At 37.0% G+C, this 15,594-nt stretch overlaps 1 protein-coding gene and 1 non-coding gene across 4 annotated transcripts in view; both read left to right on the top strand.

The window, feature by feature from the left end:
* Nucleotides 1-15,594, top strand: part of GALNT1 (polypeptide N-acetylgalactosaminyltransferase 1) — a 132,553-nt gene that overhangs the window by 77,188 nt on the left and 39,771 nt on the right. The window lies entirely within an intron of this gene.
* LOC114507102 lies at nucleotides 2,386-2,492 on the top strand. The gene has a single exon (XR_003685380.1). It is a non-coding gene; the product is annotated as a U6 spliceosomal RNA (small nuclear RNA).

Genomic DNA, 15,594 nt, shown 5'->3' with positions numbered 1-15,594 from the left:
TCATGTGCATCACCATTGGACACGTCTATTATCTGTCCCGTTTGTCTGTGTTCTCTTTTGGGAATTCCTGTTAGCCAAGGCTTCGGACAGCTGGAATTGATTCCTGTAGTCTCATATTTTTGTGTTCTCTCTCTCTCTCTCTCCCCCTCTCTCCCCTTCCTTCCTCCCTTCCTTCCTTCCTTCCTTCCTTCCTTCCTTCCTTCCTTCCTTCCAGGGAGAAATCCCAGACTCTTTCAGCTACTTTCTTGAATTTTTTATTACTAAGTCCTTATCATTGCCTGACTTTTTAAAAATATAGACAGAAAAACCTGTAGTACACCATTTTTATACATATAAATATTTGTGAGATATTTAGCATAACAGTAGCATTTTAATCAATGTAGTTTTTTAGAATAATTTTAACTTTGGTTTAAAAAATAACAGTGCCATGAGGCAGGCTGCTGTTAACATACCTGAGAGAAATTACTATAGCCCAGGATAATTAAGTGGGGTTTGAACCCAGGGCCTCTGACTCTTGATTCCCTTCTTTCTCTGTCTAATTGCTGGAAGTTATTTTCTCTTATTTTAAAAATAATTCCTTTTAATACTACATGTAATCCTGGAAGCAGGTTAAAAAATCATGCATTTAGTAGAATTTTATTTATTTTTTTATACCAGATAAATGTCTCTAGATGATTTTGATGAAACTATGGAAGTTGCTGTTTATAATTGTTTAAGCCTTATGGTTTTATATTTTTTTCAGGTGCTTTCAGTAACTTTGATATTACTTTGATATTCAGTAACTTCTATAAAGACTAATTGGTAGTTCTTAAGGCTAATATGTATTTTGTTTTAGTTAAATAAAATTTTGCAAACAAAATATTCTAACATAAATATTACTTTTTTGTACCTGTATTTATCATCTTGTAGTTTGTTTTCTATCTACCTTATGAAATGTAAATTTTCCTAATACAAAATTTAGTGAATTCCCTGACTTTTTTGTTGTTGTTGTTTTATTTACTGCCTCAAAGACACATGTGATAATTTGTAGTTTAAAAATGTGCTTTCAAATATGTGTCTTGAAGTATTTTTATTATGCATTTTCTTTTACTAGTGCTCTATCAGAAATTTTTTTACAAAGTAGCCTTTTCTTATTTTATCAATTAGTTTTTGACTAAAAATGGCCTAAATATTCAGAAAGCTGGAAGAGATAACAGACCTTTGTACTAACCACTAGCTTTATCAAATCTAAGTTACTGTAACTTAGTTACTGTTACTGTAATTTTTCATATTTTATTTTTAACAGTAAATCTTTATAGGTACAGTTAAAACTTTTTGTATACCCTTCCCCAGTTCTAATCTGCTTTGTTCTAACCATAGATCTGGTTTTTGCATTTATCATTACTCATCATGTTTTAAAAGTAATAAATGCAAAAATCAGGCCTAGGTTTCTTTTTTAACTTGACAAATACTAGTATAGCATATGTACATATCCTTTCCTTTAAAAATTGTTTTTGTTCAGGCATTGATTTTGAGATTTATCCATGTCAATACATGTAGTTCTAGGCCATTCACTTTAACTGCTTTGCAGAAGTCTATTTTATGAACATAACATAATTTATTTAATGTTTGATTTTATGTATCTTTTAGTCACTAATGGACCATGAAACCAATTTAGTGAGTATTTTAATTAGTGAAAGAGACTAGGAGATATCAGAGTATGTCTCATGTGGTAAAGGTATTTTTTCATTAATCATTGTTTCAGTATGTGTGTGCTGGGTTAACGTAAAATGTATTTGTTACTGTGAGTTATAGTCAGAAAGACCTTAGATGTGAAATTACTGTGCTGAAAGGTATGTGGTTTTTTTGTTCATTTGATTTTTTTAAGTGCTCCCATAGTGGTTTTACCAATTTATACTTCCCAGCCGCAGTGAGTGAGAGACGTTTCTCTGATATTTGTGCAGAGTGTAATGGGGGCACGAGTGAGACACAACAGCGGACTGGATGAGGCTGGCACATGTGAAGAAGTTTTCAATTCCAATTGCATTTTTAGGAGGGAACCAAGAGAATGCTGATGGTTTGGATGTGGAACAAAAGAGAAAAGGAGGAGTTAAGAATGCAAGCCATCAGAAATTATAGTAACACTTGCCAAGATGGAAAGAAGAGGAAAAATACAGATACACATATTTATAAAATTCTACAGTGCTGGGAAAAGGTGGAAATCGTAGTCATCAAGGACAAGAGAATTTAGAGACACGGGACTGTTTGAAATGGCTTTGGGAGTAGCCAAAGTAAATTGATGTCTCCAAGTTGACCAAGAGATTTCAGTGTGTAGAGGTTTTTAGAATTTGTACAAAATTGTTTCTGGAGTGATGGGAATGAAACCTTCATGAAAAAAATAGGGAAGTGCTCGCTTCAGCAGCACATTTACTAAAATTGGAATGATACAGAGAAGATTAGCATGGCCCCTGTGCAAGGATGACATGCAAATTTGTGAAGCATTCCATATTTTTAGACATATGAAAAGATGCTCAGCATCACTAGCCATCAGAGAGATGCAAATTAAAACCACAATAAGATACCACCTCACACCGGTAAGAATGGCCATCATAAACAAATCAACAAACAACAAGTGCTGGTGAGACTGTGGAGAAAAGGGAACCCTAGTGCACTGTTGGTGGGAATGCAGACTGCTGCAGCCACTGTGGAAAACAGTATGGAATTTCTTCAGGAAACTAAAAATGGAACTGCCTTTTGACCCAGCAATTCCACTGCTGGGATTATACCCTAATAGCCCAGAAACACCAATCCAAAAAACCTGTGCACCCCAATGTTCATAGCAGCACAATTTACAATAGCCAAGTGCTGAAAGCAACCTAAGTACCTGTCAATAAATGCCTGGATCAAAAAACTATGGTACATTTACACAATGGAATTCTATGCAGCAGAGAGAAAGAAGGAGCCCCTACCCTTTGAGACAGCATGGATGGAACTAGAGAGCATTATGCTAAGTGAAATAAGCCAGCTGGTGAGGGACAAATACCGTATGATCTCACCTTTAACTGGAACATAATCAACAAAAGAAAAAAAGCAAACAAAATATAACCAGAGACATTGAAATTAAGAACAATCTAACAATAGCCAGGGGGGGGGAGGGGACAGTGGGGAGAAGGGTTTTCAGGAACTACTATAAAGGACACATGGACAAAACCAAGGGGGAGGGTGGAAGCAAGGGAGGGAGGTGGGTTTGGCTGGGGTAGGAGTGAGTGGTGGGGAGAAAATGCAGAAAACTAATTGAACAATAATAAAGTAATTTAAAAAATAAAAATATATATATATAAAACAAAAAATAGGGAAGACTTCCACTTTTTATAATTGTGGCCTTAGTGATCTGTACCAACTCCCCAGTTCAGTTTACCTAGAAAGTTAGAAAAAAAAAATTTTAAATTACCTGCTTGAAAACATCCAGAGATTAGAAGGCAGTGAAGAATTCCAAGCCAAAATATGGGAGAAGATGGAAACCCAGAAAGCCAAGCCTAGAATTTGGAGGCCACTTTTTGCCTCAATGGTTCTGCTAAATCCAGATACATATTTAAAAACTCAACAGTGCTTTTAACAGTCTTTTGATGGTAGGAAATAAAAACTGGATTCTAGAGCCTACCAAGTGCCTGTGGAGAAGGGTGTGATAGCCCCTTTCCCTTCCCTAATGCTTTAGTTTTAGGCTCCCATAATGATAGAATTGAAGGAGATAAGCTCTTGAAGCTCATCTTCAAACTATCTCAATGCATGGAACTGAATTAAGGTGATTAGGGCTTACTAGTGCCTCTAGCTCCCTTAGAAGAAGTAACTGCCTGGCTTGCATTCAAAAAAGAGCAGGCATGTGAGGAAACAAGACAACGTGAAAGGAAACAAACAATAGGCAATAGAAAATAGACAAAAATGTATTCCAGATAATGAAGTTACCAGGTACAGACTTTTGAATGATTGTACATAATGTTGATGTGTTCAGGGAGGCTAAAAACAAGATTAAGAATTTCAGCAGAAAACTGGAATCTATTAGAAAAGAACCAAATGGAAATTTTAGAACTGAGAAAGCACAATAATAAAAAAAATAAAAACACAGTGGATAGGTTTAGCAGAAGATTATACATATCTGAAGAGTGAACTAAATTATAGTTCAGAAGTAAATATCCAGAATGAAGCATGGAGAGTTGGAAATGTGTAAAGTAAAGGCAAGATAATAAGAGCTATAGGAGAAACAGTGAAAGGTCTAAAATTAACATATTGTAATCGTAGAGCTAGAAAGAGAATTAGAGCAGTAGCCATACTTGAAAGTTTAAAGGCCAAGAACTTTCCAAAACGATGAAGGACAGTGAGTCACAGAATCAGTCCAGCAAACACTGAGCAGAACACCTGCCACATCGTGCCTAGGCACTTTGTAACAAAGCACTGCAAACCAGAACCAGGGAAGAGAATTGTTTTACAAAGGGGGTGGCTGGGGCAGGGAACATAAAGATTACCTTCAGAGACCCAATAGTAAGTTTGACAGCTGACTTCTTTAGAGAGAAAAAAAATAGGTGGGGGAGCCAAAAGATTATGGCATGACATCTTTTAAAGGCTGAGAGATAACCACAAGCCTAAAATTTATTTCCAACAAAAATGTCCTTCAAAAATAAAAAAATTAAGATAAACAAGTGAGTTAATTTATTATCTGCACTAAAAAATACTAGTGGACATTCTCTAGTCAGAAAAAAAAACCCCATTGGAATACTTAGAGAATAGAAATGAAGGAAGAGCAATAAAAATGGTAAATATGGTAAATGGTAGATAATGTCAACTTAAAAATATTTCATGGGATATAAAATATCTATAAGATTAAAATCTAGAACAAAGCATTTTCTTTGGGTGGGGACATGAAGTTAAACGTTAGTAAGATCTGTTTTGTGTTGTCAAGAATTGAGTAAAAATAAGTTAGTAGTAGACATTAATAAGTCAAGGCTAGATGTTGTAATCTTTAAGGTAACCATGAGAAGAAAATGAATATTAATAGAGTAGGGAAAACTAGAGTAAGATTAATAGAGTAGAGTAAATTAGAAAATAGTAAGTCTAAAATAAGGAAAGAGATTTAAACTACAGCATATTAGTAGTTACATTAAATGGATTAAAGGTATTGCTTAAAAGACAAAGACTGCTAGAATGCATTTTAAAATAAGAATTATATATTGTTATAAGAGTCAGACATAAAAAAATACAGATATAGGAACATTCGGGGTAAAAGAAGTGAACAGAAATACACCTGACCTATGTTACTGGCAGCTAAGATAGAATTCAAGGCAAAAAGAATATTTGAAAATTATGATTTAAATTCACAACATTGACAGGAAAAAAGGAGATGTTATGTGGTCATTTTATTAGATAAAAAGGATTTGATTAAAAAGTTGTCACCAGTTATCATAAAAATCGTAGAATTCCCAGGTAAAAGAATAAAAGGTATCTAGAAAACAAAACAAAGCCTTACAACAAATATTCACATTTAATAACAATTTTGAAAGCTTTTCCTTTGAGATCTGGACTATGATACAGATACCCATTAGCACTGTTTCTATTCAGGCAAGAAAATATGGCTATATGGATTGGAAAGGAAGAATTAAAACTTACTATGTGTATTTGCAGTTGACATATTCATGTATAATGAAAGTCCAAAAGAATTATAGGTAAAAGATTAGAATCAATAAGTTGTTTAGCAAGATTGATGACTTTAAGGCAAATATTTATAAGAAGAATCTATTGTATTTCTGTGTCAGTTTTCCAACAAAAGAAAATTTTAAAAATTTAAATACCTCTTTAAAAATCAACCAGAAAATACCAAATATAGGAAACACTTTTTTTGAGAGAAATTAAAGATATCAATAAATGGGAAATGCCCTGTGTTCATGGGTGGATGACTCAGCATTATAAAAATGTTGGTTCTCCTCAAGTTAGTTTATAGATTTAGTGCGTTCCCAGTTAAACACGTGTGTGTGTACAAATACATGTACATGTAACATGACAGATTGGTTCACAAAGGTAACTGGAAATGCAAAGACCCAGAAGACCCAGATTCTTATGCAAGAATAAGATTAAGGATTTTTAATTAAAGTTACCAAGATTTCTCAGGAAACTATAATAATTAAGATAGTGTGGTATTGTTGTTGTGATAAGCAGATCAGGAAACAACAGGGAGTTCCCAACTAGTCCCACACTCCTGGAACACTCAGTGTAGGGTGAAGGCAGCGCTGCGTAGCAGTAGGAAAAGGATGACCTTCTTAAGAGAAAAGTAAACTGCTGGGTCAACCTAATATATTTAATGTCAAAACTGAAACTGTACCTTTGTCTCATACCATACAGAAAAACCAGTTTCCTGTATTACAGATGTAAACATGAAGGCAAAGCAATAAAGCTCTTAGAAGATCACATAAGGAATTTTTTATGATCTCAGAATAGGGAAAAATTTCTTCAACAGAACATAGAAGTTACCCAAAAATGAAGGAAAACTTTGGTATAAATAAGATTACATTAAAGACTTTGTTCAGTTTTTAAAAAGTGAAAAGAAAAATATATTGAGAAGGCAAGTCACACAAGATATTTATGATACTCATAACCAGCAACATGCTCAGATCCACAATACATAAATGCCTACATATCAATAAGACTGACAATCCAAAAGAAAAATGAGTGAGAGACTTGAACTTCAAAGAAGAGATTATTATCTAAGTGACCAATGAACATTGACAAGATGCTCAACCTCATTTGTAATGAAGAGAACACAAAACCACAATGAAATAACCACGTCAAACACTGGGAGTTGAATTGGTACATTGACATTGAAAAATATGTTTACTAAAATTATTAACATAATTCATGACCCAGCAGATCCAATCTCTTAACAGAAATGCATGCACATACGCACCAGGAGACAAAACAAAAAAGTTTATAGCGATACTATTTGTACTGGCTCCAAACCGCTGGTAACCTAAGTGTGTGTCAACAGTAGAGCACGGTATAGTCATACAATGGACTGCTTTATGGCAATGAAAATGAACAAAAGCTACATACTACAGCATGGATGACTCTCACTGTTAACACTGAGCAAAAAGTCCCACAAGAATATATATGTAGAAAAATGGCTGCTTCTGGGAAGGTCAAAACAGGTCAAACAGACTGTAATGGAAAGTGTTAGGACAATGATTGGCCACCTTTGTAGAGGAAAGAAAAGGCAATGGAAAAAGGGGGACTTGGAAGTGCTAGCACTATTCTTTCTTCACCTGAAGGGTAGTTACATGGACATTAACTGTATGATAACTCATTGAGCACTCAGTTTATGTTTTCGAACTCGGTGAGACTTCAAATAAAATCAAATTGAGGGAAAAGTGGAAGGGGAAGCAGTGGAGAGATAACAAGTGTAGCATTGCTTCTGAGGTGTAGTTGGAAAACAGAGAGATAGGGTGTTAGCTGGGGAGGTCATGCAATCAAGGGAAACATTTTGTTTTCCTTTTTTAGATGGTATGTGGTATAGTATGGTTGTGTGTTGATGGGAATGATCCCCTTGAGGGAAAATTCGAGGGGAGTGTTCCAGCAAGAGCATTGACCTTGAGTAAGTAAGGAGCGTGGTTGGCTTCAGACAGCAACGGGGATAACTCACATTGTGCAGCTGGTTACTTCTGTCTTCAGTGTGTTTGTTCTATTACATTGTGATGAAGTTGCACTAAAAGAAAAATATGATTGTGGATTTGACAGTTTCTCTCCTAACTCATTCTGTTAGCTTATTTTTCAAGGCTACATCATTTGATGCATTTAGGACAATTCACGGTGGTGTTTTTCTTTCTTTAACCCAGCGTTTGCTGTATTTTTATTAACCTTTCCCTCTTGGTTTTGATAATACTGTACCACTTTTAGTCAGTTTAACATTTTTCTGGTGTGTCTTTTTTTTTTTCTATTTCTTTACTTTCACCCATCTGTATGATTTTGTTTTAGGTGTATCTCTACTAACTGGCTGGATTTTATACTTTTAATTCCCTCTAATAGTCTTTTGTTTTTAATGGGTTAAGTTTGATGCATAACTATAATTATTGTGACTTGATATATTTTTATTTCTAGGTTGAACCATATGAAATTGATATTTTCCATTGTTGACCTATTAAATGACAGTTTCATAAAGTTCAACCTCATAAATCTTGTTTTCTGTTTACCTTTTTAATTTCTCATTTTGCTAATTGATTCAATTTCACCTGATAAAATTTTTAGTATTCCTGTTTTTCTGTCTTGGTGTGGAACCTGTGCACCTTATTTCTATGCCTTTAGTAGTAAGACCTGTAGTTGTCAAGGTTTGGATTTACCTTCATCTGCGTGCTCAGTGCATATATTGTACGTTTGACCTGAGCGTACATATTATTTAATTCTAGGACATTTCTAGCAATAATTTCAGATATTGCTGAGTCACTATTTCTTCCAGTCTGTTCCTCTGGAACTACTCATATGTTGATGCTAGAGCTTCTCAATCCACACTGTTGTTTTTTTTCTCCCTTCATGAATTGTGTCCAGATGGATTTCTCATTAATATCTTGATACTGGGCAAAGTCCAGGTCTGACTCTGCCGTTTACTGGCTGTGTGGCTTTGAACAAGTTGCTTGACTTTTCTGTACCGTATGATCCTTATCTGTACCATGAGGAAAATAACAGGGGTTGCTCTGAGTATTTGTAGTGCTTTGAATCCTTCCCGACACCTGGGATAAAGGCCTTGGTTCAGGGAGTGAACTGTAGGTCCCAGGCAGTCCTCGGGAAAAGCCAAGTCCAAGCATGTTTTTCGATCTCCACCCTCTTTTACTAATCACTGTCTGGCTTCTGAAGTGTATTCACAATGAAATGTTAAATTAGAAATATAAGATTAATACTTAACTACCCCCATACTAAAGCTGAACGGAGCGGGCCAGGAGGTCCTTTTCAGACCAGTTCCCAGAGGTGGAAGGATAAGTAGTGTGGACACCCTCGAAAGTGCAGCTTTTTCACCCCCTTTTCTGAATCCAGAAAAGACTTGCTTATTTTAGGTCAGAGGCTGGACTGGTGGTATAGCTGGCAGTGTCCAGACCACCTTGTGCCTGCCAAGAACCCTTACTGCCTTGTAGGGTCTCCAGGGGCACATTTCCTGGAGGAGACTGCAGGAAAGAGTAGCATTGTTCCAGTGTCAAGAAGCATTACATAGAAGTTAACAATCAAAGAATGAGTTTTGCAATGTGTGATCTTAGACAAGCAGGTTTAAGACAAATTCCGAGTCACCTAATATGGCAATTTTACTTGATGTAATAAGTCTTAAAAAGTGATAGTACCATTTATTGAGTGTTTATTATGTTCTGAGCACTATATATATGATCATATTTAAGCAGTTGAGCAAAACAGCATTAGTATGCCCAGTTTATCCGTGGGGAAACTTAGACTTTGGGAGGTTAAATGATTTGTGCCAAAGATGGTTAGTAAGTGACCCAAGTGAAATTTGGCAATGACAAAAAGCATAATCGGTACTTTCCCATCACTTTTTTGTTTAAATCTTCATTGACCTTGCCTGACTGAGTATATACAGAGGAGAAATTATGTAACTTTACCAAAAATATAGGCTTGTCCTTGGTAAATAGCCTGTCACAGCTCAAAGGGAAACGGAGAAGAGGATTGGATCGTATGTGCGTATTCACTTCGCTAAACCTGTGTCTTCATCTGTCGTACTGGGATAATAATACTCTGTCTTAGTGTTGTTATAAGGATAAAGTGGGATAATGCATATATAACTCTTAATGCCATTTCGGGCTGTAGGAAGGTTAGGGTAAGTAGAGTGGGACTTTAACAGTTGAGAAATAATAGAAAAAATAATTATCTAGGGATTTCTGTTCTACATTCCCGAGTCATTAGGCATTTGCATGGATTGATTCTCTTCAGCCTGATCTTGCTGAAGTGAACACCACCTTAAGCAAATTTACTAATCTCTATTTCCTGAAACATCTATGACTCACTAAAGCAGGCACTCAACCCAGCTGTCAGACCATATAGTGAATTTCATGCATTCACTAGAGTTTGTTCAGTAATCCTTTCATTCGCATGTAACAGGAGTGCTTATTATATAGGCCATCTTTTAGTTAATGCTATACTTAGGGGACATAAATGAAACCACTTGTGTTTTGACTCATTGTTTAAAAAACAGGGATTTTCCATCAACTCCCAACTCCACCCCATTATATAACTCACTCCCATTAATACCATTAGCCCACTATGGTAGTGATGGTGTAGTTTGAAAAATGTACCTATCTCCTTTTATTCTTTCTCAGCCTGTGCCCTCAACCAAAACAAAGGAGTAAAGTAAAAAGAGGAAAACAGGAGATCCACTGCGTGAGAGGGACAGTTAGAACCCGCAAGGGGATGGGGAGGGGCAAACCCCTGATGACAGCAGTATAGGCATAGAGGCGACCAGCCCTGAAAATTTCAGGAGACATTTCTTTAAGAAGATTTTGTTGCTATCATAGCAGTGCTTCTGAACATCATACGGGTCTCTTTAGACAATTCATAGAGAGTCTGAGTTAGAGCTAGTGACAAATTTGAGAGTTTGGGTTTGAATTAGTGACAAAAAAATTAAGAAAAGAAAATAACTCAGTGTGAAGTGGAAGGGAATGCTGTGCCGTAAAGGAAAAGTATTTATAATATGCAGATCAGGTATGAATAACATTTTACAAAGTCCTGATATAAACCTTAAGTAATGATGTAACCAAACACATACTTTGGGAGACCGAGGGACCACAAGTATATATGTTGGGATGGGGATAGAAGTGAAATAAACCCTTTTGTTCTATAGTAAAGAGTCAATATGTAGCATCTAGAACTAGAAGAAAGTCAGCAGGTAAAAATGCAGATACAGTACTTAGAATTATGGAAGTAAATGCCAAGAGAAATAGGTAAAAGAATTGAAGGTGGTTTGCATATTAATGGGAAAAGGAAAATGGCAGAAGTGAGGCAATAGCTTTTTTTTTTTTTTTTAACATGCTTTGGACTTTTTAAGCTATGTACGTGTCCTTTGATCAACTAAAAACAAAAAAAAGTTGCTCAAGTATCTTTCACCTCTACAGGCATCCTACCTACCAGGATACTGACTACCCTAATTAGTGCTTCTCAAACTTGTGAGTCTGGGAGAAGAGGGAGAAAGGGCGTGGGGTGAGGTTGGCGGGTATCTCTGCTCTCTCTTAGGACACTCTTTTCTAGTTTCTCAGACCAGAAAGAGAGCTTCTCTTGGGGCTCTTTGTGCACCCAGTGCACACTTTCACTTTGGGACTCCCTTGGATTGCAGGCTGGCTAATGCCAGAGGGAGAAAAATGGAAACTTCACCACTGGTTGATAGAACTTCAGATTCTGCTACCATTTATATTTCGGAGTCCCCTCAAATAGATGCTCCATGCATTCTGTCCAGAATTTATAGTTCCACTCACTGGGAGAGACGAGAGTGGGGTGTGCTTACGCCATCTTTCCTGGAAGCAGAAAGTACTCATTTAAAGTGTATGGTTCAATGATTTGCAATAAATTTGCAGACTTATGCAAGCATTACCACTTTTAGAAAATTTCTATCACCCCAAGGATCTCTGGTGTTAATTTGTAGTCACTCTTCTTCCCAGTGTCAGCCCCAGGGTTAAGTTATCACTGCTGAACTCTATCTGGATGGATTTGCCTTTTCTGGGGATTTCATATAAATGGAATCATAAATACAGGGTCCGGCAGAAGTAACGCCTGCTTGAGTGTGGCTGGTAGGGTAATAATATGGGTGTAATACTTTATAGTTTTAATTTGAACGTTTTACCTAAAAATGTCACATGGTATGCTTGAGTGTGATACTATGTTATAGAATTACATGCTTATGATTTTATGTTTAAAAAAAAAGGGGGTGTTATTTGTGCCAAACTCTGTGTATAGTCTTTTATGTTTGGACTCTTTCATTGAGGATCATTTTTCTGGGATTTATCCATGTGATAGCATGTACGTCCCTGTACCTTTCTGTTGCCCAGTCTTAACTCAATTGTATGGATATACCACATTTATTTCTTCTGTTACCAGTTGATGAATATTTGGGTTGTTTCCATTCTTTGGCTATTATGAATAGTGTTGCTAAGAACATTTGTGTACAAGTGTTTGTGTGAATATATGTTTTCATTTTTGGGGGGTAAATTCCTAATTGCTGGGCCATGTGGTAATTATGCTTAACTAAACTATGTAAGAAATTGTCAAACTTTTTTTTTCCCCGAAGTGACTGCACCATTTACGTTCCCACTAGCAATGTATAAGTGTTCTAATTTCTATACATCCTCACCAATACTTCTTTTTGACTGTCTTTTTTATTATAGCCATTTTGCTGGGTGTGAAGTGGTTTCTTGTGATTTTAATATGCTTTCCCCTAATGACTAAATGATCTTGGAGATCTTTTCATGTACTTACATTCTTATATCTTTGAAATGTCTCTTTAAATGTTTTGCTCATTTTTAATTGGATTATTTGTCTTTTATTGACTTGTAACAGGTCTTCATATATTCTAAATATAAATATTTTATCAGATATATAATATCCAATTTTTTTTCCTAGTTTGTGGCTTGTCTTTTTATTTCCTTAATGGTACCTTTTGAAGCACAAAATTTTTACATTTTGATGAAGTCAAATTTCCCTTGTTTCTTTATGAACTGTGCTTTTAGTGCCAAACTTAATGGTGTAAGGCTGAAAGCTTTCGCCCTAAGATGAGAAACAAGGAAAGGGTGTCTGCTCTCCATTGCTTTCAGCGTTGTAACTGAAGGCTCTCCAAAACCCAGAGTACACCCTGAGTGCAGACAGGGAGCCCCAAGAGACATCGTCTCTTCCTGGTCTGAGGAACAAGAAAGGGGAGAGATCTCCCTCTCTTTTCTTTTCTCCATCCCTTGCTTTTTTTCCAGTCTCTGTTAGTCCAGCCTCTAGGTAATATTGCCAACACAGCGCATCCACGGGAGCAGTAGCCAGGCAAGCAGCTGAAACTCTGAGGGAGGGGGCATCTGCTGTCTGACCAGAGGATCTCTGGTCTCCAGCACCTGGGTAGAATCCATCGTTTTTCTTTTTCTGCCTCCTCTGCGAGACCACAAACACAGACACAGTCATAGGAAATTTGCTGCAGAGTAAGGAACTAAAGCCTCAGGTTTTAGCTATGCTGGGACACTTAACATAAAAGATGTCAGTTCTCCCCAATAAATGTACAGATTTAATGCAGTTCCATTCAGAAGCCCAACAAGGGGATTAAAATTGTATATGGAAAGGCAAAGTAGCCAAAATAACTTTGAAAAAGAATAAAGTTGGAAGATACACAGTAACCAGTTTAAAGACTTACTACCAGGCTACAGTAACTAAGACAGTGCCGTGTTGTCAAAGACAGATACATAGATTAGTGGAATTGAACAGAATGTGCAGAAGTAGACCCACACAGATATGGCTGTTTGATTTTTGACAAAGGCACTACAGCCATTCAGTAGAGAAATGATTAACTTTTCAACAAATGGTGTTTGAACAATTATTCATATGCAAAAACATTAATTTATACCTAACTCTCATGTTATATGAAAATTAACTCAAATTGGATCATAGATCTAAATCTAAAACCTCAGAGTTTGTAACTTTTAGGGAAAATACTCAGACCTGACATTAGAGAGTAGACATGACACCAAAAGCATGATTTCATAAAAGAAAAAAAAAAGTAATTTGAACTTCATCAAATTTTAAAACTTTCACTCTGCTAAAAACACTGTTAGAGGAAGAAATGACAAGCTACAGACTTGGAGGAAATTATTTGCAAACCATACTTTCAATAAAGGAATTTTATCTAGAATATATAAAGAACTCTCAAAATATACCACCCACTTTTTAAAAAAAATTGCATGCAGTAAAGTTACCAAAAAAAACTTGACACTTCACTCAAGATGCTACATGGATGGCAAATGAGTACATAAAAAGACATTAGCCATTGGGGAAATGCCAGTTAAAACTATAATGAGATAGTACTTTATGCCTGTGTAAATAGCTAAAATAAAAATTGCTGACAGTACCAAGTGCTGACAAGGAGGCAGGACAGTTGGAACTCGCACACATTACTGGCGGACACAGAGGAAGGCTCTGGGGTGCTGCTGACAGCCTGTTTCTTCACCTAAGTGCGGACTGCTTGACACATTGACTCCGTGGGAATTTATTCAGCTACATACTTGTGATTTGTCAGCTTTCTTGTACGTATCAATACATTTTAATAAAAAGTTAAGATTCTTCTTTTCCCTCTCTAACCCACAAAGTTTTATATAACTTAAAAAACAAAGTAGCCCCAGCCTTACCCACTGCCCACAGGCTCGGGCTGCCATCCCAGGCTGTGCCCACGGCTACGCAAGGTGCCTTCTCTTTCACTTACTCAAAAAAAAATATTTCTTCATTGCCAGCTGTGTGCCAAGCACTCTTCCCGACACTAGAGATTGAATAGTGAGCAGAAATTTCATGGTCTGTGCTGTCATAGAGCGAGGATTCCAAGATGAAGACAATGATTTTTTTTTTTTAAATCACACCAATTAGGACTTCCAGTCAAGATGGAGGCATAGGTAAACACACTTCACTTCCTCACACAACTACAGAAAAAAATTACAACCAGACTTCAAAACAAGTAATGCCCAGAACCGTCAGAACCCAGACTTGAGCTGAATGCAAGTCTCACAACCAAGAATTTAAAGAAGCCACATTCATCCAGAAGAATAAGAGGGGTGGAGACATGGAGAGACCAGAGATGTGGTGTGGCAGGGAGAGGCGGCAGAATGAGCTGTCCCACACGCACAGGTGCTGGAGTAAAATAGGGAGGGACACCTCAGGAGAGAGTGAGTGAGGGAACCCAACCTCAGGCCAGACCACACAGCTCAGAGCTCTAGCACCAGGAAGATAAATTCCCATATCTTCTGGCTGTAAAAACCAGTGAGGGTTAGGGTGGCAGAAGAAACTGTCTGATTTTCAGGAGACTCCACTTAAAGGGCCCACATGGACTTAGAACTTACATAGACCAACCCACTCTGTGATTCAGCACCAGGGCAACAGCTGGAAGGGCACTAGTCACCAACGGGGAGTAAGTGAATTGACCAGAAACAGGACAAGTGCTGGGCAACTTCCAGAAGCCAGGCAGTGGCGCTGTCCCTGGTATTGTTTCTTCTCTGAGCCCTCCCCATCACACAGAGCCACAAAGCGGTGAATGGGTTGCCCCAGCCTGGCAATTACCTAAGGCTCTGCCCCACACAATTTGTACAATTTACAATACGCCACACCACTAAGACGGAGAGTCAAAGTAGTTCTACCTGATACACAGAAACAAACACGCAGATGCTGCTAAATTGAGGAGACAAAGAAATATGGCCCAAATGGAAGAACAGAACAAAACCCCAGAAAAAGAACTAAAAACAGAGATAACCAACTTATCCACTGCAGAGTTCAGAACACAAGTTATCAGGATGCTCGAAGAACTCATGGAGTACAACAACAGCAAAGAAAAAGACATAGGAAGAAATGAAGGCTAGCAGGTAA

The sequence above is a fragment of the Phyllostomus discolor genome, chromosome 9, assembly GCF_004126475.2.
Source record: "Phyllostomus discolor isolate MPI-MPIP mPhyDis1 chromosome 9, mPhyDis1.pri.v3, whole genome shotgun sequence".
NCBI lineage: Eukaryota > Metazoa > Chordata > Mammalia > Chiroptera > Phyllostomidae > Phyllostomus > Phyllostomus discolor.
This window is presented reverse-complemented; position numbering and strand designations above follow the sequence as displayed.